Here is a 26909-nt window from a genome sequence, read left to right on the forward strand (position 1 = left end):
ATAGTCCACAACTTCTTAACACTGTGTCTTCAAGCAGAAAGTCTTGTTTGATAGTTTTGGGAAACCTTAATGCATGTAAAGTTTACCTAATAGCAGGAAAGACAATAAGACCCAGGCCTGAAAGGAGAGGTTAGTCTGAGCTGTCTTAGTGGCCATTGATTACTGTATACTTCAATTAGATCTCACAAATAAGTGAAAGTGACTAATATTTTTCTTAATCTGAACCTCATCTTGTAATGTTTGCAGCGCTGCCTGTCAGACACATTTAGATTAATGGGTTCAACAGTAAAGGTCAGTAATAAGCCTGAGGGTACACTGAAAATCCTGACAGTAACATTTGCCAGGTGTGAATTCTGGAGACGGCCTGCTATCACTTACTGACCAGTAGCCCATAGATAACAGGAACCGTAAGCCTTTCACCATAACACCCCGCTTATTTGATAAGAAAATTGACATTTTAGCCCTTCCGGACAGCACGATATGCTCAGCAATTTCTGGGCATACCTTCAAAATGTATGGGACTGCTCTTATTTATACAGAGATCTGTGTGTGTGTGCATGCCTGTGTGTGTATGTGTGACTGTCTGTCTCCCCATTTTTTTCTCCCCAGCATGACATCTCTCTAGTTTCTGTGAGACTATTGTTGCACTAAAACATCCATTCAGCAGGAGTGAAACAGCTTGCATCTGTCCTTTGAGGGTTTGACTTACAACAAGGAGGGAAAAAAAAAAAAGCTTGACTTCATGTCCAGTGGCATTCTGAGGAAAAGACAAATAGGTCTTGTTTATTAAATTGTGGCGAAAAAGCAAAAACCTGAGATTGTTTGGAGAGTGAAAGTCAGAAGAGTATAAGCTGATAATGCTTCAGTAATCATTTGCATTAAAAGAACAGAAATAATTCTATGATGTTTATCTACCTTTTAATTTTATTTTTCCCTAAAAAAAACCCAAGCTCATATTTTTCTCAATTTATTTTTCTCTTATGACTTATTTTCCCCATTGTTCATCTGTAACACAGCTTATTTAAAGCACTGGCTTTGAGTGGAAGGTGGTAGCACCTCAGGTTGCCCAGAGGGAAAAAAAAAGAAACCAGCAGGGCACAGTAATAGCATGCAGAGCACTTCTGGCTGCTCTGAATGTATCTGGGACTTTAAGATGCAGAATTCAGAAGCAGGGAACCGTTGGTGAGAAAAGCAGTTGGATGTAGTCAACTTGAGCTTCAAAGATAAATCACTCAAGAGCAAGGTCATTACAGCCATGCTGTGAATTTGGGGCCTCCCAACCCCTCCCTCGCTGCCCCCCAGGAAGATTTTAAGAGGGATTAGAAGTTTATGGCAGGATGAGAAGACAAAAAGGCACCTCATTCAGGGCAGTTCTGTGCAAGCTGGGCGCAGATGCATTGTCTTTTTCACAGTTGCATAGGGCAGCGAGGCTGCAACCCTGATGTCTGCCTTCTCCTGCTTTGGCTCCTCCGTCAGTGACTGATCACTTTCAGCTGCAGCATCCAGGAAATCACTCATTTCTGGTGATGAAAAGGTTTGCTTTCTTCAGTAATAACCTACACAGGGTCAGCTGTCTGCTTCTGCATTCACATAGATATTAACTTGCCCAGAAAGTGTTTCTCTAGATTTGGTTGTGTGTTGCAATCAGTGTCTTAAGAGAGAGCCAGTGTCATATCTACAATGCTGAACATCACCATAAGGATGTAGTAAAAGAAAATAGATGAGTTCATAAGATTAAAACTGCATTCAGCTGGTAGCAAAGGATCCACTTCAGAGCGCTAAGTTACGACATGGGAAAAAACCAGGGGGAGAAGGCCATAAATTAGGACCCTGCTTTGTAAAACTCACTCCAGTGAGGAAACTGAGGGTCTACAGAGACAGAATGTAGTCCAGGGAGTGCAGTCAGGGAAATAACACTGTATTATTTCAGAAAATGGGATGAAGCAAACCTTTTTAGGTGAGCTAAATAAAAGTTTTGCAAATACCAAAAAATGTAATATGCTGGCAAATATTTACCAATTAATTAATTTGGGTATGTAAACCTGACTGTTTAAATTTAAAACCTTGCATTGAATTTGAAAATGTTAAGTGACTTCAAAGCAGGGAGAAATTACAGCCTCTGAGCAGCTATTTTTACCTTAGAAGTTTCTGGAAATTGCTTCCTGTAGATGACAATCAAGCCTTCCAAAACCAGATAAAGAATCTCACCAACCGAGTTTTATAACACACAGAGATAATAAATCACTGAATATTAGGGAGTCTGAGATTTTTTTCGTCATATATTTGTCAGTGACTATGCTGATTTGCCAAAACTATTTTTCATTATTTCTGTCAATGCTGAACATTAGGGAAATAAGCTTTGAAAATGATCAGAATGCCTTATTTTGGCATTTTTATTGAAAATGTCAAGTTTTATAGTTCAAAATGATTTTGTCTGGAAATTAAGCTAATTGTAGCTGTAAAAGGTTGACATTTATTGAGTCTTACTTTTTAGGCTTTTTTTTTTGTTTAAAGCTTTTTTTTTTTATTTCTGAGTCTTAAAATGTTTTGTCTGAAGTCTAATTTGAGAAATTTCTCAATATCTTAAGTATAATCAGGGAGGTTAAAAATGTTCCCTCTCATTCTCCAAGCCATCATAACTTTAATCTCTTTTAATATTTGTGTATAATATCTGAGTAAGATCAGACACCAAATGAAAAAGTAAACAACTTGGGTAATAACTATGACAGTACTACATCAGAGTTCCCTATTTATTTCATTCATGTAAATCATATGGAAAGGGCAGTTGAAGCATTCCTTACATAAAGCAATATGATATCAGGTTCCTTATTATATAAAATATGCAAGCTTTCAAAAACATCCATGAACCCTCAGGTAGCTGAACAATAATAGACTAGCTGTGCAAAAACTGTGTAAATATAATTGGATTCTTTCGTTAAGATCCTAAGGTTTCATTCAGTTTTGCTCAGTTGTTATTGAAACAACCTTCTATTGAATGAAAAAAAACATTTATCATAGTTAAAAACTAAACTGGGACCTCTGAATTTGTCCTGCCTGTAGTACTATCTATGATGCATTTCATGCAGTGCATGAAGAATTTTATGTAATAATCAATGCTGACAAGAGTACTATGAGACCAAAATACTCTGACCAAAAACTGATCATAGTTATCAGTGTCTGAAAAAAATAACTATTGACTTTTTTTTCTGTTTGCCAAAGTACCTCTATTTGCTTCCCAAAGTACAATTGCTTTCTATGATTGATAAGTTCACCAGCTTTTAAGCTCATTCACATCCATTAGTTCTGCTTTTTTCCCCTCCCTGTTGAAAATCAGGAGCTGTCAGACTGAAATGTTCGTGCCAGACACAAATAATGTCCCCAGGGGTGGCAGAAACCACTCTGAATCGGTAAGAAATAGATTTAAAGTGTTGCTTGTTGGCACTGGTCACTCCACTTGCTTTACAGAAAATGTTGAAATAGGGGACAAACAATTATATAAATACTATTTTTAATATGTCTTCCTAAAAAATGTTTCAATTTTTTTTTGACAAAGTAATAATACATATTAGATATTTCAAATAAAATTAGTGGTGCAAAAGGATATGTTGATCCTTTACAGAACCAGAAATATTTCAGATGTTGTCTGCTCTCAGGCCTGATCCAAAGCCCATTAAGGTGGGCAACACTAATCTTTTGTATTTTGTGCTTTAATGAGCTTTGAGTCCTATCTAGTATGTGAGCAACAGTCATCCGCATGCTCTTTAAACTTGCAGAATCCATGATCCCACTTTACAGAACCGAGATCAGTTCTGGGCCTGCTGAAGCTAATGGGAGTTGTTGAAGTCTTCCAGAATAGGATTTACAACTTTATCTCTGGGATATAAGAGCAGAGGTTTCAGGCAAGCAAAGTGTTGAAAGAAAGGAATACTAAAGTTACAACAGAATGAATGTTTATTTGACTGTGTTATGTGTGGCTAGCCCCATAGTATTTTTTAATTTCCATATGTCTTCCGGATAAAATGGATGACTACTGTCATGTAGGAGTATGCATAGTTCATTTAGAAAACAGTTGCATCTTTTTTGTTAGACATAGATTGAAAAATGACCCATAAAAAAAAATCCTTAAGCATTTCAGTATTTTTTTTAAATGCTAGTTTATATCTTATTGGTGAGAATATCACAATGGGAAAAATTGCAATACAAAGTGTGAAAATGTTTATCTTATAAAGGAATTCTTGTGATGAAGAATTATTTTCTGTTTTCTATTTTCTCTTAACACATAGACGCTGGCTGGTCATAATGAAGAAGTTCTGAGATATAAGTAGTTTATGAAAAGTGACAAATGTGTCCATTGCCTTACATAGTCCAACAACCTATTTTATTCCTGCCCCATCCCCTGCCCACGCAGCTAACTCAGTTGCACTCTGAAAGGTTAGCTGCTTGTTTCACATGTTTCCCAGGCTCAGCTGGTTTGTTTCAGCAGTGGTTTGGGGGAAATAGTGACTGTGGAGATACAGGTTGCTGGCCAAAAGGGATTTCCAGATACTATTGTGCCACTGGCGACCTCCACTGCTAATTGAGCCACTGCTTCCTCATGCCATATGTGGTGGTTACCTACACCATGGGAGACAGCAGATCTGACTGGAATTAAACTGTGAATTATTAGGAGACAGTAAATGCTGCGGGAATTGTTTATTGTTAACTGGCTGACGGATTGTAAATAGTATATTGGAAACAATCACTTGGGTACTTTACAGATCTTTGTTAAAATAGCTGTTACTCTCTTTGTTGCTGTCATCATTATAATTGTCATTATTTTACAAAATTGAAATGTTATTTTCTGGCAAGTGGTATGGCAGATGAGGTCCCAGAGGCTGCATGTGATCACATTTTTATTCTTCAATGTGTGTGTGGTGGGGGAGGAAGGGAAGCAAAAGGCAGGTTAAAAAAATAAAATTTGTATTGTTAGACATGTTATATTTTTTTTTAAGTGTCCTCTCTGCCTTTGACACCATTCAGAGGCAAGACTTCAGAACAGATGGATTTTTGGGTCAGTTGCAAGATGGGGAATTCAGTAGTATCTTCCTACATAAAAAATTAGTATGAAAAACACACTGAGGTTTAGGCAATATCTGAAAAAAAATATAAAGATCAGTCATATAATGGTTAAACATCCAATAAATATGTTTTTAATAATTGAATGGTATTTTAAATAACAACAATTATCTAAAATCTTAATGTCAATACATGTTTAAGAACTTTAATATAAAGCATTACTTAACAGCTTGCACTAATTTTTATTTCCTTACATGAAGTGATGCCTTATTGTGTTACGAGTATAGTCACCTTTCCTAGCACAGTTGGCTCTGTAGATTTTCTCACCAACCTCGGCTTTTGTTAGTTTATTTTTATTGCTAAACTAGAAAGTTAGCAAAGTGCCAGGAAATTAAAAATGTCTCTTGACTTGTTTATTAGATATTAAACATCATTACGGAGTCATTAAATAGCACTGAACATTATATTTCATATAAAATCCTTACTCTTAGACTAAATTGTAGGAGTATGCTTGGGTTAAAGAGACAGTGGGTTAGGACTTACATGTGACAGCAATTTACTCTAGTTCAGTAAACTACAATATGAGATATATTTTTAGGGATAGAAATAATGTAGATCTGCCTTATTACTATTTGTCTACATGTGCGTCGTAACTAAAAATGTTTTGTGCCACTAGCAGTGGAATAGTTAAACTTAACATTTCATGTGTCGTTTCTGTAGTTGTTCAGTACTGGAATACTCTATACATTTTAATAACTACTTTCATTAAGCTTTTTTTTTTTTTACTTAAGGCTAGAATAAAATCTTACTCCATAAACTATTCTGCTGAATGACATTATTCATAACAATTAAAAAAAAATCAGAATCTGGATGTAAAATCTGAAGAACTAATATTCCCTTGAATTATATTTGTAATCCTTATCACAAGCAATCTTTTTAAACTGTAAATAATTCTAAAAACTACACAATAAAGAACCAGGTAATTTAAAATTAGCTAGAAAATATCCTCAGAATAAATTAGTGGATTCAAATATATCAAATATAATAAATTTCAAGTGATTCAGATTCTCATATACATCTCAAATTAAATATCACATATAATAGTGTTTGTTGAAATCTCTGCAATCCAAAATCAATCAATCAATTAATTAATTATGTGTATATATGTATATTACATTTCTAATTACTTCATTTTACTCAAATTGAGAAATACATTCTCTGTATCTGAAGGATCTGGATTGAAGTCTTCTTGCCTTATCTACTATCACAAAAAAAAATCTTTCAAATAATGAGTTAAAGACACCTCACTTGATCACCTTCTGATGACTAGGTTGGCAGTTTTTGCTTGCATTTATGCATTAACTTAGAAGCTTTAGTATTTCTTACATTGCTACATTTTCTCTGTTTTAATTTGTAAGAGGTTTTGCTTGGTTAATTCATTGGGTGTCCTTCTAATGTGACTTTATTGCTGAGGCAACTTGCCAATGACAGACCTACTGACCAGAAAGTACAATTACACACTTGCCCAGGCTATCCCATTCTGGAGTAGACTTCTCACATCCCACTGCAAAGCACTTGGAGCAAACTCTTAGTGTGCATCCCACAATACTTTTTGTCTATTTACTTGCATGTCCTGTAGGATGCCATGCCTACATACCTCTGTGAGAAGTGCTCAGTAAATTTTACATCCTATCAGTAAGTAGTGCCTCCATAAGAGGTACTGTTGACCTACACATCAGGACCACTTTGTGAAATAACAGGCTTCCCACCACTGCTATCCATTCATAGTTGCCTGAGTTTCGCGTAGTTTTACAGACATCTCATGACTGTAAGGGACCATCATCTGTTAGAGACACTTAGCAGAAGTTATTTAAATCAAAGTTCTGTCAGGGGTGTAAATGACCATTTCAGACTGTTGCCATTTCCCTTGGCTACATTGCATGCTGGTCATCTTGTGCTGAAAAGGTTCTAGTACAAATAAATCTGTTCCCACAGCTTTAAAATGGCTGTGTAATGCACCTGGGAAGATCTTGTGAATGCACAAATTTTGCAGAAGGTAAACAATTCACAGTTATTTTCCCAAAATGTCTAATCTTCAGCAGTGCCATCAGTACTAATGCTGCTGCTAATAGCAGTAACTGCTTTGAAAAGGTAAATAATCCTGGGTATTCACTAGCCACCCTACACAATCAACAACATGAATTAATATCAGTAACTTTGTAATTACTCAGTACATCCTCCTTTTATTGTCTAGGGTATCATTTTAAAGAGGAATTGCGGGGGGGGGGTTTGGATGTTTTTATTCTTGAAGACTTTCAAATGCCAAAATACTTATATAGAAGATTCAGTTGAGTAATTTATTAAATTATGTCTTATAGTGGTATGCATTATAATTTAGATGAGATTGACTAGAATACGGACCTTTTTGCATTGGATGAAAGCCTTCTTTTCTCTGTATAGCAGAAGGTGTAAGTCTGTTTAACAGAGTTGCATTTTTGAAGCCCTGAGGTCTTCTATATAATAGAATATTTTGTTATAGATCTAAACCTTTTGATTAACTTACTTTCCTTCTGTAGCATATCTATTATTGTATTTTTAAACTATTACCTAACTTTTACTATAGTAGAACATAAGGATATTCCATGCTTTTACTTGTTTCCATTTTTAAATAGGAGTAAATCATAAAAATATAACAAATAAAAGAACATTGAACTGCCTTCTTGAGCAGAATTATCATGTAGAAGTATTGTCTGAGGTATATTTTCCTCTTATTCAGGGAGACAAACACACTAACCCTCTTGTTATGATTTGTTCTTCAGAAAGTGTACTAATTTGTAGAACACAGAAAAGCACAAGAGACTTTTCTATCAACTAGGTAAAAGAAAGATACATTGTACCATACTATGATTGTATTTTATCAGAAAAAACAATTTGCATGATACATAATAGATACAGTATGATTTAAAGAACATTTATAGGTCTTCAACTAAAATAACTTCTCTTTATGGAACTATATCACAAGCAAATCTATAATGATGTCTATCACTCTTACTGGACAAGTCCAAGGTAACTTTTTTCTTCTTTATGTAAAAAATAATTTAATATTTAATTTCTTTTAGGGGTTCTAAGAGTTAGCAAGCTTCCTCTGAAGGCAGATTTGGTACATTCAGAAATAATGCTCTGTCCTGCTGAGAAGACATACAGTTTCTAGTATGATCAGACAGTTACTGGGAAAAAGAAAGCGGATTATATATAAGGATCCTGCAGCATTAAAGGTTCTTCGTAACTATTTTCCTGGCTAGATTTTGCTTAAAGGCACGTATGAGTTGGTGAAATGTATCATGGGACTCCAGGGGTGAGATAGCGCATGTAATCTGATGTGCAAGCTGCGTGTGTACGCATCTGAGAAACCTACTTTGCCTGACCGACACTTCACTGCTTAACACTTAGTTCTTTGTAACTTGTTTATCCAAGTGCATGATATATTCTTGCACAGCATGACTTTTTTGAGGAATAAGTTATGGTAGCCTAAACGTATAATTTGATTTCATTAACAGGCCTTCTGGGACTGGAATATTTGTTCTAACTTGACTTTGCCTCTCCCTTGCTGAAGTACTTCACTTAGAATATGCACACCCACTAGCCTCCGCATTTAACAGAGTGTGCTTATTGTCCTGTACTATAATCTGAAAGGTCGGGGCACTGAACCATTAAATATTCGATTTATTCATGTAGGTACGTTACATGTGTTTCAGTGTTTTCTTAAATGATTTGACATAAAAAAAGAACATTGAGGCAAAAGATACTCTGTAGAAGAGATAAGCCTTAGGCAATATACAATAACAAATCATAATAGAAATTAAAAACAGATTCATGGCTTCACCAAGGGCAGATCATGCCTGACAAATTTGGTGGCCTTCTATGATGGGGTGACAGAATCGATGGATAAGGGAAGAGCAACTGATATCATATACTTGGACTTGTGCAAAGGTTTTGACACTGTCCCACATGACATCCTTCTCTCTAAACTAGAGACATGGATTTGACGGATGGACCACTCGGTGGATAAGGAGTTGGCTGGATGGCCGCACTCAGAGAGTGGTGGTCAACGGCTCAATGTCCAAGTGGAGACCTGTCATGAGTGGCGTCCCTCAGGGGTCCATGTTGGGCCCCACCCTGTTCAACATCTTTGTCGGCGACATGGACAGTGGGATAGAGTGCACCTTCAGCAAGTTCGCCGACGACACCAAGCTGTGTGGTGCCGTCGACACACTGGAAGGGAGGGATGCCATCAAAGGCACCTTGACAAGCTGGAGAGGTGGGCCCATGCCAACCTCATGAAGTTCAACGAGGCCAAGTGCAAGGTCCTGCACCTGGGTCGTGGCAATCCCAGGCACAAATACAGGCTGGGCAGAGAATGGATTGAGAGCAGCCCTGGGGAGGACTTGGGAGTGCTGATGGACGAGAAGCTCAAGATGAGCTGGCAATGCGCCCTTGCAGCCCAGAAGGCAAACCACATCCTGGGTTGCATCAAGAGGAGCGTGGCCAATAGCTTGAGGGAGGTGATTCTCCCCTTTCACTCTGCCCTGGTGAGACCCCACCTGGAGTACTGTGTCCAGTTCTGGAGCCCCCAACATAAGAAGGACATGGACCAGTTGGAGAAGGTCCAGAGGAGGGCCACGAAGATGATAAGAGGGCTGGAGCATCTTTCCTATGAGGACAGGCTGAGAGAGTTGGGGCTGTTCAGCCTGGAGAAGAGGAGGCTCTGGGGAGACCTGATAGCGGTCTTCCAGTACCTCAAGGGGGCCTACAAGAAAGATGGGGAGAGGCTGTTCAGTAGGGCCTGTTGTGATAAGATGAGGGGTAATGGTTTTAAAATAGAGGGAGGTCGATTTAGATTGGATATTAGGAAAAATTTTTTTACAATGAGGGTTGTAGAACACTGGAACAGGTTGCCCAGAGAGGTGGTGGAAGGCCCATCCCTGGAAACATTCAAGGCCAGGCTGGATGAGGCTCTGAGCAACCTGATCTAGTCAGGGATGTCCCTGCTCCTGGGCTCCTAGGCTTGGACTAGATGACCTTTGAAGGGCCCTTCCAACCCTAACCATTCTATGATTCTATGATTCTATTTAATATACATATTGTTGAAAAAAACCCCATACCTTCATTACAGGAGTGTTAGCTAGAGGGTGACTGCTCATGCAGTTTGCTGTACATTGACTTACAAATTTTATTAAACTTCCTGATGAAAACTCTCTTATAAATTAACTCATTGATGTCAAACCCGCATCCATGTATATATTCAGTCTAAGAATATATTAAGTTTCTATTTGTGATGCTGTAGCACTCTGATTCTGAGACCTCTAGCTAAAATTTTGGCTGATATGTTTTCCTATTTTTTTTTAGGTAGACTTTTCTTCAGCTATGTACACACTTACTGTGCCTGCTTTTCATAAACATTGAAAAGTCAAAATTTATTGGCCCAAACATTAGTTGTCTATCAATTTCTAAGTTACAGATATGAGTATTTGGCAAGTTGTATATTTATAGCTGTCAGTATTCATTGCAGAAATTTGTGATATCTCCTCAACAGATAAAATGTCACCACAAAATCAGGACTAGTTTTGGAAAATACCAGGATATATTGCATAATACAGGAATACTAAAAAAAATTTAAATAAAATATTAGTTACAAATTACTTGTGCAGATCTTGTGAAAAACATGTATCTGTCATCCTTTTCCTTTTCAGGATTCTGCTGGCCTGAAGACTACAAAAAGATAAACTGACATTTTTCATATTAGTGGATACCTTCCAAAATAATGTAATTTTGCAATTAGAAGTACATGCTGTAAATTACTGTTCACAGTATTTGCTGATTTGAGAGATTAGCAATAGAGGATTTTACAAATGATTACTTCAAACAGTTGGCAAAGGACAGTACTGACCTACAGAGACTGAATGTAAAAGAGATAGTAATTTAGAGGAAAATTCTGCCAATCTACTTGTATTGACAGTTTCTTCCTCTGAAGTTATCCTAGTGAGATCAACAGGATTACTGGAACAGTGGTGTGGTAGTTCCTGTGAGAAAGCTGGCAGAATCTGGCCTTGAATGTGACTTACTGGCTAAAAATATAAAATAAAATTAAAAAAAACCCAAAGTTCTGTCTATAGATATTTAACAGTTTTACCATAACTTCAAGTTTGGAACTTGAAAGTTTATACACTTTTTTTCAAAAAGAAAACATCAGGTTTGTTAATTTGTTTTGAAAAGTTGTTTTGTTTTGTTTTGTTTTTTGCAGTTAGATTTATGATAAGATTTTTTAGAAATAATACAATACCTGCACATTCTTTTCTCTATTTTTTTCCATAAATAAATTGATTTTGCAGCTCACTGTAATGTTCTCCTCTTAGAAGGATAAGACCTCTTCCTCTCTTTATGAAACAAGAAAAATATCATTTAGGTTTGCTTCTCCTCACTCTTGAACCACTGAAAGAAATATAAAATTTGACATTGATTCCAGTCATAGTAAGAGCAGAGACTTGACCCTGACATGCTGAGCTCTCTTATGGATAGTGTAGCCCTTTAGTGGTGCTTGATTTGCAAAAGGCAAGTTGCTGTAGTATTTTTTTCTCTTCAAATAGTAGTGATAAATTTTTGCAACTATTTGAGAGGGAAGAGAGACAAGAGTGGGAATAATTATGAAATTACTTGCTAGAGAATAAATCCCTTTTTTGAAGCTTATATCTTTTTCCTTTCATGATTTAGTTGCTCCTGCCGCTGCTGCCATACACTTATCTGTGTTGCAACTTTTTTTTTTTTCTCTTCCATGTGCCTGAACATGATTGGTTGGCTCCAAGTTCTCATGCTATTGTTCAAGATGTTTCTATGGTGAGTGATTTAATTTCAGTAGATTTGTGGCTTTCTCCTGCTGTGCCTGTATAATGGCATTGATGCAGATTGTTGAAAGGCAGAGTCTCAAGCCAGGTGGAGTTAATTAAGATGAGGTAGATACCCTCAGTCCTTCTCACATGCAAAGCAAACCTGGTAGCCGATGATATAACAAATGTAAATGTATTTTTGATGACAGACTATGTCATTTAAAAAATAGTGAAAGCAACTGAAAACTAAAGCAATGTACTGTCTGCTTAAATTGCAATTCCCACTAAGGAAGATGTCATTTATTTTCTGTGAATAACTGAACAGTCATAGGGTTTCAGAAAAACTCGCTTGAATGTTATAATGAGAGGACTTGATATACACAGAAGAAAGGCATAGGACCCCCCTCTGCCCCTCCCTGCAAGGGTCCATGTTATGCTCACACATGGCTGATACACTAAATTTGGAAATTCTTCAAACTCTTGACATGCTAATAAAGTTACTGAAACTGATTAGGGACAAAAGAAAGCAGATGAAGCCCTATATTATTTGTGACTTGTTTTGTTGGGGAAAGACATGAGGAGTTCAAGATTTTCCTGAAGACTGCCAAAATTCACAAGCTGCAGAAACAGAAACATGTTTAAACAGTATTTACAGTGATGAACAGAAATGAAACAATACAGAGAGAAAGGTAAATATAGCAAATCTCATACTACTTTAAGTAGGATAGATGGGGGAAGTTGTTTTCACTTTTGCTCCTTAGTGTATTTTATAAAATTAGTCTGAGTACAACAAGATACATGGGATAGAGTAATAGATGAGAACAAGCAGAAACTTGTGGATCTCTGATAAAGAATGAAGCTAAGTGAGGCAAAGAAACACTGTGGATCTGAAGCTTGATTGATTGAGAGGGAATGAAACGACGAAAATGGGAAACAGCTAATGGCCACAGCATGCTTTTCTTCTTGATGAACTAACTTCCCTGTGGAATGTGCTTTGCTGCAGGAATATGTTTGGTATGAAAAAGAAATGGAAGAATAAGCAGTCTGTCTAAGGTATTTTATCTAATCTCTGCATTTACTTTAAATCCATCGGAACAGAATCTCAGTACTAACAGTCTTTCATAAAACAAAGCAGTCAAAAGGCTGAAATTATCCACTCTTCTGTGTTTATACCATCTGAATATATCAGGGTTTTCCCTTGTCTTACTCTCCAAAGGAATATTGTTGGGTCACCCAGAGGTGACTGCATGAGTGCAAATGAAGAGAGATGGGTCTTCACTTTCACTCGTAAGGTGCTATGGTCCAGAACTTGTTCTAATTTTTGGTGAAAATAAATTCCCTGTCTAGAAAGCAGACAAAGGCAGTTGCCAGGATCCTGACCGTGGTCTCCCTCTGCCACAGTTCCTAAAAGACTACAGCTGCCACACTGGGTCAGAGTAAGCAGCCAATATGAAGGAGTCATGGCCTAGTCCTTTCAAGTCTTTGAAGAGCACAGCCAACATTTGGCCTTGGAGTGGATTTGCTGCCACCTTAGGTAGAGAGAGCAACAGAGAGATCATCAGAATGACATGTTCTTTCTGTGCTGCTGAACTCAGGACATGTACTGAATAAGATGATTGCAGCCAAATGTTTCTCATATCTCTGAATTCTTCTTATGGAGAAAGATAAGAGAGGGAACGTAACATTATGTTTCCTGAGTATTTGATTAGATAATGGACTTCAGAGTGATGTGGCAATAGTAAATAGCAAGGTATTAAACACATAACTATGACTGCAGTTTGAATTGTAGTTCTAGGCTTCCAACTTTCCAGTTTTCGTAATAAATATGGGAAAAGGAATCCTCGAGATACTGAGCCTTCTCTATCTGTTGTAACACTAGCACATTTCTTCAGTTCCTTCTGTACAGTCTATTAATAGTGAACATGTCAAAGTTAATTGAAGCAAATTGATTTGAAATTCAAAATGAAAAAAAAAATTAATCTGTCAGTTATTCTTGTTTTACAGAATTATTGGATTTCTTCTGAATCTCTTGAAAGAGCAGGATTACCTATGATGGTACAAAGTACATCAACATATTATGCAGTATTTCAGACATCTTCACTCCTAACTCAGAACTCATTGTGAGTGAGGAAGACTTCTTCTATGGACCTTCACCAGGACTGCAACTCATAGGCTTAATTCTGAAGGATCTAGAACAGCTTTTGGAAGTCTCTGCATGAATTTTCAGGATCTCAAATCACTTCAACAAGTGCCAGGTGTAAACTGTCTCTCCATCATACTGCCATCCACTCAAGTATTGTCACCCAGGAACAAGATTGACATATGGCTTACACAACTTCTACTTTGTAGTTCAGCACTCAGTTCAACATTAAGAGAACTTCATCTTGTACTTTCAATAAAATATTTTTTTAAAAAGACACTTTGTCCTATTAATCACACTATTTGTCAAAGTAGCCAGACTGTAAAGCTACAGGTTTTTCTGCCACAGGACGAAAATTTATTCCACTGAAGTCAATGACAAATACCCAAAGGGACAGTATTTCACTCATATTTCACCATAATATATCATGACTCTAAATGAAGTGGTGATTGTTCATAATTGGATTGTAATTACAGATGAGTAGCAACGAGAAGAGACAATGAAAATACTATTTATATTTAGAATAAGGTAAAAAAAAATGTGTTTGATGAAAAATTTAAAAATAAAAGAAAATAAGTAGAACTGGATATTTATTTCATTTTTCAGAGACTAAGATGATGTATTTTTTTAAAGGATCACATATTTGATCTTTGCTTTATTGTATTTATCCTTTTTCCCTCTACAGTGTATAATAAAATAAATTATTATTCTAAAATGTCTTTGGTTCTTTTTTCAGTTATAATTTTTAAAAATTCTTTTAAACTTTAAGAAAAGAAAAAAAAACAGAGAAAAAAAAGATGAGGAGAGGAGTAAGCAGATGATAATAACAAATATATTATTTTGAACTAAAATTGTGCTTAAATATAGAACTGTTAAAATCAAACCTTAATTTTGGACATTCATGGGGAAAAAATAGCCAAATATATACATTAGGTGTTAGTAAATCACAAGATACAAGAAAATCTGTACTGTGCCATGACCACTGATTTTTTTCTGTAAGCCCTTTGAGGACTGATACCTTGAAATGTGTGTGTATGTTAGACCTACAGGAATAAGGACTGCACTCTGATTGGCTGTTAAAGTGGATGTAAGTTATTAATAACAATTCTAATAAAAGGATGGGGAAAAATATTGAAAGCTCTGAGTACATTGTATTTCCTCAAAACTTGTATTGTAAAGGAAAATGTCATGACCAATCTTCTATCAAGAATGTTTAGGCACAAATTTGAAAGCTAGTATGAAGAATAAAAACAAGGGGGGAAAAATATAGTTGTAACATAGCATACCATAAAACGCTGAAAAGCATATAACATTAGAAAACATTTAAAGGAAAGAAAGAAAGAATGTGCATCTCTTGAAGAGGCCTGAAAAACTGTCAGTTCTTAGCAGTAAGCCTATATTTCAATTTCTGGGCTCAAGGGACTGTTAAATAACAAGCAATTATTTCAAGTAGAAGTACATGTAAATGGCGGTATTCAAAAACCAGTGAAAAGATACTGTTGAAACTAATTTGGTACCTTTTAGAATATTGTAGCTGTGCAGTTCTATATACCACCAGAAAGATTCATCCCCTAGAGAAAGACAAAATTATAAAAGAATGTACATCAAAAAGCCAGAAAAGTGTTATATCTTCACGGAGACAACCAAAGTGTGTTGCAGAACAACACAATAAATAGTAAATGAAATATTAATCCCCTCTAATGAGTTTAAGATAGAACTGACAAATAAATCAGACTCAAAACTTATTTTCTACTTAGAATCAAATGTGACGGGAACACTTTAATTATATTTTTAAAGGCTTGTTTTTAAAGTTCAATCACAAATTCAGAGTGTGGGGGTGAAACCAGGTTAGAAATCTAGTACAGCAAAATGGAACTCGTACAAAAAATGGAAAAGCGACGTTTACTACTGAGTTTTTGTTGTTTATGCCAGAAAATGTAAAATCAGCAGTGAGAGGCTGGTATCAGACTCTGAAAACTTCTTTTAATAATATATTTTTGGTCACACATTTTAAAAGCTGAAATTCTTGTAATTTTGTGGGTTAAAACAATACATACAGTCATGTGGTTTAGATAATCAATGGTCTGTTGTTCTATTGACAGATTCAGTAAAGACTCATATAGGTAGAACTAATCCTGAAAATCTTGCCAATGTTAATACATACAATTTCTTATTCATTATTTTTCCTTGTTTCCTGTACTTTAAAAATAATAATCGTGTGCTTTCAGTTGGGAATAGCAAAGGGAGAAGTTAGTTGATCAGCTACATAACATAAGTAACTGAGGTCTGGAAGTGAATAACACATGTATGATTGAATAAAATTTAGTATTTTAGTTATGTTGTGAATGTTAGGAAACAGGAAAGACTTTCGCAGAAAGCAGGATTTTCTCACAAATAAAATGATGTGGTAAAAAAAAAAATTATAATAGTAGAACTGAAAACCTTTGTAAATAATGGTAGTAAATATAGGTAAATGGAAGAAGTAAATAGCTGCACAATGAGTAGCCACCTATATCCCAAATATACACAACAGAACTAGCTTGCCAGCTGTATCTGATGTGAATAAAGTATACATTTGCAAGCCTGGTTGAGGCATGAACAAACGGAGCTTAAAGGTTGCCAATGTTTAAATTAACTCTTTGGGAAAAGGAATATATTTCCTTTGAACATGTACAATGCCTAGGTAAATGGCACCCTAATCCCTAATGAAGGCTTATCTACACTACCAGAACACAAAATGTGAGAGAAGGAATAAAAAGTCCCCGACCCACAGCATAAAACTTCTTTACTCTGTATTGTCTGTGTTCACAGCTGCCAACCTTGCAGTGAGTAGGAGCAGCTCTTCAGATCCTGTAATTTACAGCAGTGCCAAGTGAGGAGTGTTGTAACAGAAATCTGTTCTCCTCATCAAGCTTGTCCTTGCCCACATCCTCTTCTTTATTGCACAAACAACGCAGAGGGTGACAGTCTGTGCTCATATAACAAATGCAACTCTAAGAATTGTGACTATTTGAACTTTATGCTTTCATTCCCCTGTTGATCTGCAATTCTTAATCCAGAGCACAGAAGAAATCCTCTGAGAATGTATAAATAAATCTGTTAATTATTATGTGTTAAAATTAATTTAAATTATTTTAAAATAAATTTAACACTTAGTATTAGACACAGCTATTTCTGTTCCAAGTGATCTTATCAACTCACTAGTGCTGTAATTTTCTATTTACTTACAACTGAATTGTTATGCAAGTTACCACTTCAGATTTTTTAAGGATGCAAAGAAGTTTTTCATTTTGCGGAGACTGGAGGAAAAAAAATGCCCAAAACAACAACAGAAGAATAACACTTGTGAAAATGTCAATGAGTTGCCATATTTCACAATGAGTGCTGTCTAAATGCTTTAAATAGTATTGAAGCTTTACAGTGTCACAGGCAAAGATTTTTTCTTGCATCTCACTCCATTTTTCTTTATCTTTTAGCAACACAGGCTTTCTGCCATTTTCATTTAGAATAATGGAGAGAATGGATTGCTATTTTTCCTGATTTTCTCAGTAAGAGGCAGTAGAGCTAACCCCTAAATGGAGATTTTGAGTCTCTCAACATTAAGTGTCTCCGTTAAAAGGCTAGTTTCTTCGTTCCTGTTTAAACTAGATATCTTTATTTTCTCTATGCAATCACTTTTTTTTTTCCAGAAATGTCCAGAATCGTTGAGTCAACTACATCTGGTTTACCCACTTTTAGTTATGTCAAACTGTTTCTCAGAGTTTTCTTTATGAGAGTTTAGCCAACACTTTTTTTTATCCCTGTATTTTGGTGTAGGCTCCCGCAGACAATGATTCAAAGCACTTGACATCTTGCTCTAAACTGTTCTCAACAGAGATGTTTATTTCCATTATTTATATATGGAGCCTAAAGCATTACCTTCCTGAGGATGCACTCACAATTAGGCACTGTAGACCTCCACCTTTGTTCATCAGAACAATTAAAGAAAGAATGAAAGAAAGGGTACTTAAAATAAATATTTTCCTTTAAAATGTACTAAGACCTCAAGTACGGAAACCTAGAAACAAGAAAAGCAGACAAAGAGTGAACAACTGTAGTGTATACACTAGTTATCTGCAGAATATACTCACTTGAATGTGAATACTTTACTACTACAAAATGACAGATAATAGGGCGTATGCCACATATTTTGTCTGTAAAGAACCAAAGGATAGAAGAAGGTGGCGAATGAGGGAGATGGAGAGCATAATATAATATAAACTATAATAAGATTACATTGTCTCTGGGATTTTGGGTTAGTTTGACATTGTAAAATTGTAATGGACTATAAATGAAGAAACATATTCGGTAAAAAAAAAAGAGTTTGCAGGATTAATGTAGTAATTTTGAACATAATATATTACTGAGGTAAATATAAATAGTTTACTCTGGGACCAGAATTTAAAATTTGTCACCTTATGCCCATGACATCCATTTTCAGTTGGCTTGGTGATTTATGATGATACAATGGTAATACATACTAATGATGTTTTGGATAGGAAGTTTTGCAGAGTCTTACTATGGACTCTTACATATTATAAAACATAATAATAGTACGTGTACATTCAGGTGATTTATTGAAAATATCTGTATCAGAAACAGCATCCCTAGACATTTCAGAGACGTTGTTTTAAAGAGGTATCGTTACAATGAGAATTATAAATGTTAGGCACTGTTATTTTGTAAATTGCCTGAGAGTTGCACCACTTATTAAGTTAAATTAAACATTTTGTATTTTACTGAAAGGAGAACAAGGTCTTAATGATCTTCACACATTTATAATTAATGTAAACAGTGAGCACTAAAATCTTTTACTGATATTTTACACATAGCTTCTCTGTTCTCTTCTCTGTATTTAAGTGGCTGCTTTCTCTCTCCACGTTTTATTGGGTGAGGTCCTTACTGAGGTAGGGCTGGCTTGTCAGTAGCTGAGAGTATCTAACATTTTACTTCTTATGGGAACTAAGTGTAACAAAATTGGTCTATAGACTTCTCAAATGGTAGGAGCACCTTTCAGGCACTGTCAGTATGTATTTGACAGTCTGACACAGACTGCTAACACATTATTTCAAACTTGGTTGCTTAAACTTACGAGTGGTAAAAAATCAAAGGAAAAGTGGTTTGCTGCACAATGCTGCAAGATAAGTTTCTTTTTTTTTTTTTTCCCTTGTAATTTAATCTTTGTTTCATTTATATTAGCCAGTCAGCACTGGAGATGCATGACTCTTGTTAACTAGTTAATCAATACCAAGCATCTGGACAATAAGAGAGAGGGGGCATATGCTCTGTTGATTTAGGCCATCAAATAACATATTGCACTGGCAGTTAGTGTTAGTACTGAAAAATCTGTTGAGAGTGTATAAGCTGTTTTGATAAGCTATGATATGTGTCCTTTTTCTTAATCTGAAATACAAGTTGGAAAACACAAGTATTATCTGCAGTGTGTGTGGAAAAATAAAGAAAACTGGTAATAACAATTCAATTGTAAACCAGAATGCTCAAGGAAAATGAAGAAGCAATGAAGTTTCACAGTTATAAAGATAAAAAATGGAAACGGTAAAATTGCCATTTCTGGAAATATGGAAGAGTTCAAGTTCTATTATATTTTTATGCAAATAATTCTTACATGTGTCAGAAAAGCAAAATCTACAATCTGAACACAAAACATTTAAAGGACTAAAGTATAAACCTGAGTGTCTGAGCATAGTGTAGTATATATATCCAAATGGGATTTCATAGACTAAAGTTATACTCAGAACAAAGGATGAATTTGATGTAGCAAATAATCCTTATTTTTAGCTAATTTCAATAGCAAAAAAAAAAAAAAAATTACCTTTCTGATATTATTGAGAAACTCTTAGAAAGTATTCAAGGAATGAGAAACTTCCTTGAGCTGAAAGACTGCCTGATCGATGTTATGGATACCTATCCTGGAGGAAACTATTGACCAATACCTATTGTTTATGTCCATTAAAAAAAAAAAAACATTTCATTAAACGCTTCAGCACACAAGTAGAAAACTCTAATTTCAAAGCTAAAGGTACTAACACTGCTCACCAGTCCTCAGGGAATTTTTACCAGCCTTATTAATATGTTTGGACTCCTGTTGATTGGGAAGATATTTCCTTGATGAGCACTGAGAAGAGGCTTTCTGAAGAAGGAAAATTTTGATCTACTCTATCACATGCTTTGAAGAGAAATGCAAAGATAAATCTGCTTCTTTGGAAAAACAAACCAAACCAAACTCCAAAGCCCCACTAGTTTTACAAAGTTTTTCTGACAACTGTACATAATTCAATATATGTCTCAATATATGTCTAATTTGAGCATAAAACCCAAGAATATGAAAGTGCTACCGTGACAGGAAAAATATATTAACACATACTGGGAGCCCTAGCAAAGGTCTTTACAATGGTAAAGAATGCAACTTCATATGGAATTTCTTTGAGATGTGCAAGTGATGTGGAAACAGATAATGAACAGTCTACCAAAGCTATTGATTTTCAAAATCAGTTCCAAAGGATTATTGCTTTACAATGATGAGCTAAAACAGACAGACCACCCATAAATGTCTGGAAGCACCGCAGACCATGGATTGTACTCCATAAGATAATTAACAATGAAGTGTATATTTAATATGCAAAAAAAGAGGAACGATAAAAAATAAAAAATGTTTACACGTATATACATATGTTTGTGTGTGTAAATTGTACAATATAAATATACACTATAGTTGTAACCCTTGTTATGGGACTTCACTGGCAGCAGCATGACCAAATTTAAGGGTTTCATTAAATAAAAAAAAAGAAAATTCTGGCCAGAAACCTCAAACTTTGTACTCCGCTTTCTGCTGTTCAGTAAGATAATTTACCCTATTCATAAATATGAATTGAGTGACAAATTACATTTGTATAAAAGACAGAAAATAAAACTCTAGGATGTTAGATCAATGAGAGAACATTAACTCATTCTTAAAGTATTAGAATAAGAATTTATTGTATTTTTTCTCTGAAAATGAAATTCTTATGCAAAGCTTGGTACAACATAGGGTCTCTTTTCTGCAGGAACCCTTAATCAGAGGTTCCACTGGGTAGTATAGCTCAGTTTAAGTTGATCTGATCCATCGATTCACCATGTTTTGTTATCTAATTCTGCTAAGTCACATGTTGCTCCCCTGAGTTGTATCTGTAGGCAATGCTTGACTCTGCTTGCAGCTCCTGCACGTCATACCACATGCCAGTAGCCACTTGCACACTCTGTGCCACATGACAGAACTGTTCTCTAGTGCCAGGCTTTGTGTCACCAGCTATTCATGGTTAATTAGCCTTGTTCTGGTTAGCTAGATCTTGCTGTACACCTCACACTGTCCCATGCTATGTTAGCCACATTGCACACATCTTCTACAAACTGCACCTCATGCTTTTCTTTGCTCTTGTTAGCTGTGCAATCCCACAACTGCAGCTTATATTGCTCCTCATTCCTCTGTGCTCTAGTAAATGGCAGCAGATTGGTTGAATGAAATATTCAATGAAGGACAAAATAATCATCTTTTGTCATCTAAAACTGTTCTATATTATTTTTCGAGCTGCAGGGATAATTACTCAGTACTGAGAGCCAAATGTCCAGTGTTTAACTTTGTACATCCTCTTAGTTTACAGAACATCTATACTTGGTCATATTTTACCTCCAGTGAGGTCCAGAGGTTCATCTAAATTTGTCATAACTTTTACATTGGTAGGATCGGTGGACAAGGGACGAACAACAGATATCATCTACCTGGACTTGTGCAAAGCTTTTGACACTGTCCTGCACAACATCCTTCTCCCTAAACTAGAGAGACATGGGTTTGATGGATGGACCACTCAGTGGATAAGGAATTGGCTGGATGGCCGTACTCAGAGAGTGGTGGTTAACGGCTCAATGTCCATCTGGAGACCGGTCACGAGTGGCATCCCTCAGGGGTCTGTGTTGGGCCCCGCCCTGTTCAACATCTTTGTCGGCGACATGGACAGTGGGATAGAGTGCACCCTCAGCAAGTTCACAGATGACACCAAGTTGTGTGGTGCCGTCGACACGCTGGAAGGGACGGATGCCATCCAGAGGGACCTTGACAGGCTGGAGAGGTGGGCCCGTGCCAACCTCATGAAGTTCAACCAGGCCAAGTGCAAGGTCCTGCACCTGGGTCATGGCAATCCCAGGCATAATACAGGCTGGGCGGGGAATGGATTGAGAGCAGCCCTGAGGAGAAGGACTTGGGAGTGCTGGTGGATAAGAAGCTCAACATGAGCTGGCAGCGTGCCCTTGTGGCCCAGAAGGACAACCGCATCCTAGGCTGCATCAAGAGGAGCATGGCCAGCAGGTCGAGGGAGGTGATTCTCCCCCTCTACTCTGCCCTGGTGAGACCCCACCTGGAGTACTGTGTCCAGTTCTGGAGCCCCCAACATAAGAAGGACATGGATCAGCTGGAGAAGGTCCAGAGGAGGGCCACGAAGATGATAAGAGGGCTGGAGCATCTTTCCTATGAGGACAGGCTGAGAGAGTTGGGGCTGTTCAGCCTGGAGAACAGAAGGCTCTGGGGAGACCTGATAGCGGTCTTACAGTTAGTAGGGCCTGTTGCGATAGGACAATGAGTAATGGTTTTAAAATAGAGGGGGGTAGATTTAGACTTGATATTATGAAAAAAAATTTTACAATGAGGGTTGTAGAACACTGGAACAGGTTGCCCAGAAAGGTGGTGGAAGGCCCATCCCTGGAAACGTTCAAGGCCAGGCCGGATGAGCCTCTGAGCAACCTGATCTAGTAGGGGATGTCCCTGCTCCTTGCAGGGCGGTTGGACTAGATGACCTTTGAAGGTCCCTTCCAACCCTAACCATTCTATGATTCTGTGATTTTATGATTACTCAAAATTCATAATGTTGACACCTCAAAATCTAATTTAACCCTTGTGCTCAAAAAGTGCATTGGGAAAAATCACGTCAAGATTCAGCTGAGAATATTGTGACTAAAAAAGCAGCACCATCATTGCATGAAAAATAAGCCTTAAAATATAGCAGGCAGTAATGCCACAGATGATGTTTAATAGAGGACAAACACATACATTTGTGATTTAATGCACTATCTGTACTCTAAAAATGATTCTAATTTTTTTTTTAATATTTGAAACTCTTCCCTCATTTTCTACTTAGAAGAAGTGGCCAAATATTTATCTTGGTATCCCCACCAGTTTAATTTCAAATAGATAGGTATCTCCCATATTACGAATATAGTGAAAGATTTAAAACAATTCTTAAAGACAAGTTAACATTTTTTCTTCTGAACTTTATGCAATGTGCATATTTCTGTTAGTTCGTAGCAAGTAAGTAAAAATTAACAACTGTCTTATCCTTCTCCTTTTACTGAGAACTTGAAATAATGAAATTCTCATCCAGGGTATAAACCTAAGAAAATATCCTGTTGAAGAGAAAGCTTTTTGGTAGCATTGTCAATATATTTGAGGCAGTGTTAGCAATGCTGTCTTCACAGTATCCCAGAGAAACTATGGTACACAATAAATGTGAGGAAAAGCAATGTAGACACTATGAGCAGGAAAAATGAATAACAAACTGTTTGATTAATGCTTTGGCTTTACCTGAAGCGGGATCTTTCTAGCAATGGTATGAAAGAATGCATAAAGGAACACAGCTTGCTTTACATTCCAGTAGGTTTCTTTTCTTGCATATTTATCTAAGCTTGGAGTTTGAAATATATATACTATTTGTGGATGCGAAGTGTTTAAATATTTTGCCATACATACAATTGTAAATGTAAATTATGTTAATAACAAGTAGGAAAGTCTTCTTGGTTTTTAAATAAATGTTATAATAAATTAAGTTCAGGATATAGGCTTATGGTTGATCTTTTAAAAAATCTCTTAAGTAACAATTTCTGCTGTTCATAGTCATGCCAAATAGTCCTACAATCCATGCTTGTTTTCAGTGAATCTGAAATGAATAAGGTAATATTTAGCATATATAAGGATGAGAGAAATTAATAGTTACTTAGTTTGTGGTTTAACAAGTATTATTTTGCCACTTGCAATTGTTTGTTTCTCAAAGAGTGTTTTCTTGATTCTTTTTTCCTCCAACCTTCTGTTTTATCTCTAATTTCCATAAAACACAGACACACACAAAGGAAAAAGAACCCCAACCACCTGTTATATTGTGAAGATAAAAGAAAAAGTGGTTTGGTTTTGCTTAACCTCAGTAATGTAAAAATTGTAATAACATAGGCATATATAACAAATGAGTGAAGTAGCAACATCCCAAGAATCTGCCCGGAAGATAAATCTCATAATCACAAAACTGTGAAGAGTATTTGGGTATTACGGTGTTTAAGACTTATTAGTGTGGGTTATTTCATCCAAACCTCATTTAGACATTGTGACCATGGATTTCTTAGTTTTAGTTTCCTGTAACTGACAGTTCTTACTGACTGCTAAAACTGTTGATGAGTAAAGTCTTTGAACTGCAAGGACCGCTGTACTGCTTTGATGAACAAGAAGCCCTACTTAAAAAGGCCAAACTCCCAAAAGCATATAAAAGCCAAGCAATGCTTTTCATATGTATTAATATTTCATGGCAAACGATCAGACTGAAAATGCCTTATTTCCATTGTATAGCACTACATCATGACTAGTTTCATTGAAACAAGTGATGATTTCCCTGCAAGTAATCCTTTGTCCACAAGGGTAAGGGAATAAGCAAAGGGTTCAGTTGTCCAGAATGTTTTTCTATCAATTAAATCACATATGATATTGCATATGGTTTCAAGGTAATTAAGGGAAAATGAAGTTGGAGTTCCTTGATTTAGTTGCTGGATAAATTGTCAAATGTTAAATGCTGTGTCTGTCACTCAAGTGGGAAAATCGCTTTTCATTGGTCTCTGCTGCATTATGAGTTGACGACTTCTAGTTTTTATGTCCTTGTCTATTATCTCATTGATATAATATTTAATAGGAGTACAAAGCTCTCCGATTTCCATTTAGAATGTGATAGGATTCACAGAACAAAAGCAAACAAACAAATCTAGTTTCATCTGAAGTGATATGGGTATAGGTTTACTATTTTGACCACAGGCAACTCAATCTGGCTTTACAATACAGTAATCAGGATACAGGGCTGGGTTCTGTGTCTTAATGTAAAGTGGTACGGTATGTTTCCTGAAGCCAAAGAATAACTCTTATTCTTTAATATTTCTCAGTAGGTTTTCAATCTGAATGCTTCCTTGTGTTGCTTCGCGAGCTGTCATTTCCAAAGGACTATAGCTAAAAGATCAAAGCAATCATACTTTAGAAGTTAGCTAAAAAATCTTGTTCTTACTCATTAAACAGTGTTTAAAAATAGGTATTTTCTTTTTTAACTATAATGAAGTTTCAGAGCCTGAAGAATCAATTCTACATCAAAGAATCAATCTTATGATAAATATATAAAATATTTTTCTCCTTTGTAACAAACTTTGTATAAATGTTTGAAAAATATTAAAACATTCATTCATAACAAACATTTTATTTTAAACTCTTAAAGAATTAGATTCAAATCACACAAAATAATTTTTTATATTTTGTATTTATAAAGGGGTAAGCCAGGTCAAAACCACACTGTGGTTGTCACCTGACAACTCTATCTGACTAAAATCAGCATCAGACACTGCTGAGCTTTATCATACATTGTTTACGAGATTCATCTTAATTCTAACTTTCTCTCTATGGGTGTCAAAGTAATCCGTCTTTGAAATTCATGTCTCAGGTACATTCACCTGTGTGATGGTATACTTTGTGTTCAGTTTAACATAAAAAACCTTTTGCTGCAATATCCCTGTTAAATTCTAATCTATTCTTTAGGTCCCGTAAAACCTTGTACGTAAGTGCATGGGTTTTATACTCCTGAAGGCAAATTTTCACCAAAGGTATTTTCATCAGTGTGTAACAAATAAGAACAAACACTCATGTATTCTGGTGAACTGGTTGCACATATAGCATAGGTTGTAGGAATAAAAACAACCTGATTTGTTACATTCGCAGTGGCTTTATTCATTAGAACCACATATACCATCTATTTGGGGAAAAATCCCAAATAAACAAAAAGATGGTATTTCTTAATTCCCGATTATACATTTCAAAATTTGTCTATGCAGACAGTCAAATAAAGCAGTGTCACAAACTATGAAGAAAACTGATTATGAGATAATATGATTATTTATCTTCCAATTCATGTGTTTTTAATGCACTTTATTATTAGACTCTAGACCTGAAGTACTGAGGGAAATAAAAAAAAAAAAAAACATAGACATTTTGCATATATTGTTTCAGACAGTGCACATATTCTGGAAAACACACAAATGATTACATTAACTAGGATTTGCAATTAAAGTCTTACTACTAGAAAATAATTTCTTAAAAGAAGAGGGTCGTGTTGTTTCCCCTCACCTCATGGAAATAAACAGTTTTCAAAGAGAAATAGCTGTAATTTATCCTCTTTTAAACTGGTCCAGTTTGACTTCTACATCTGCTCTTGTACTCTTGTAAAATGTGTCTGTTCTGTCAGTGGCTGATGCTGTTTCTAAAATTCGATATATTAGGTAAAATAGTTCTAAGTTCTTCCATGAGGAAAATTTAAACAGATTTTTGTAATCCTTATCCAGTTTCAGGATGTTACTAGATGTAAGTTACTACCTGGTGAGGGAGCTCTCAATTAACTTAGCAGTTGCTTTAACAGTTTTTGCCAAAAATATGTAGTGAAGATGTTATGCAGTACCTG

This window comes from Chlamydotis macqueenii, chromosome 1 (genome assembly GCF_036417535.1).
Source record: "Chlamydotis macqueenii isolate bChlMac1 chromosome 1, bChlMac1.mat, whole genome shotgun sequence".
NCBI lineage: Eukaryota > Metazoa > Chordata > Aves > Otidiformes > Otididae > Chlamydotis > Chlamydotis macqueenii.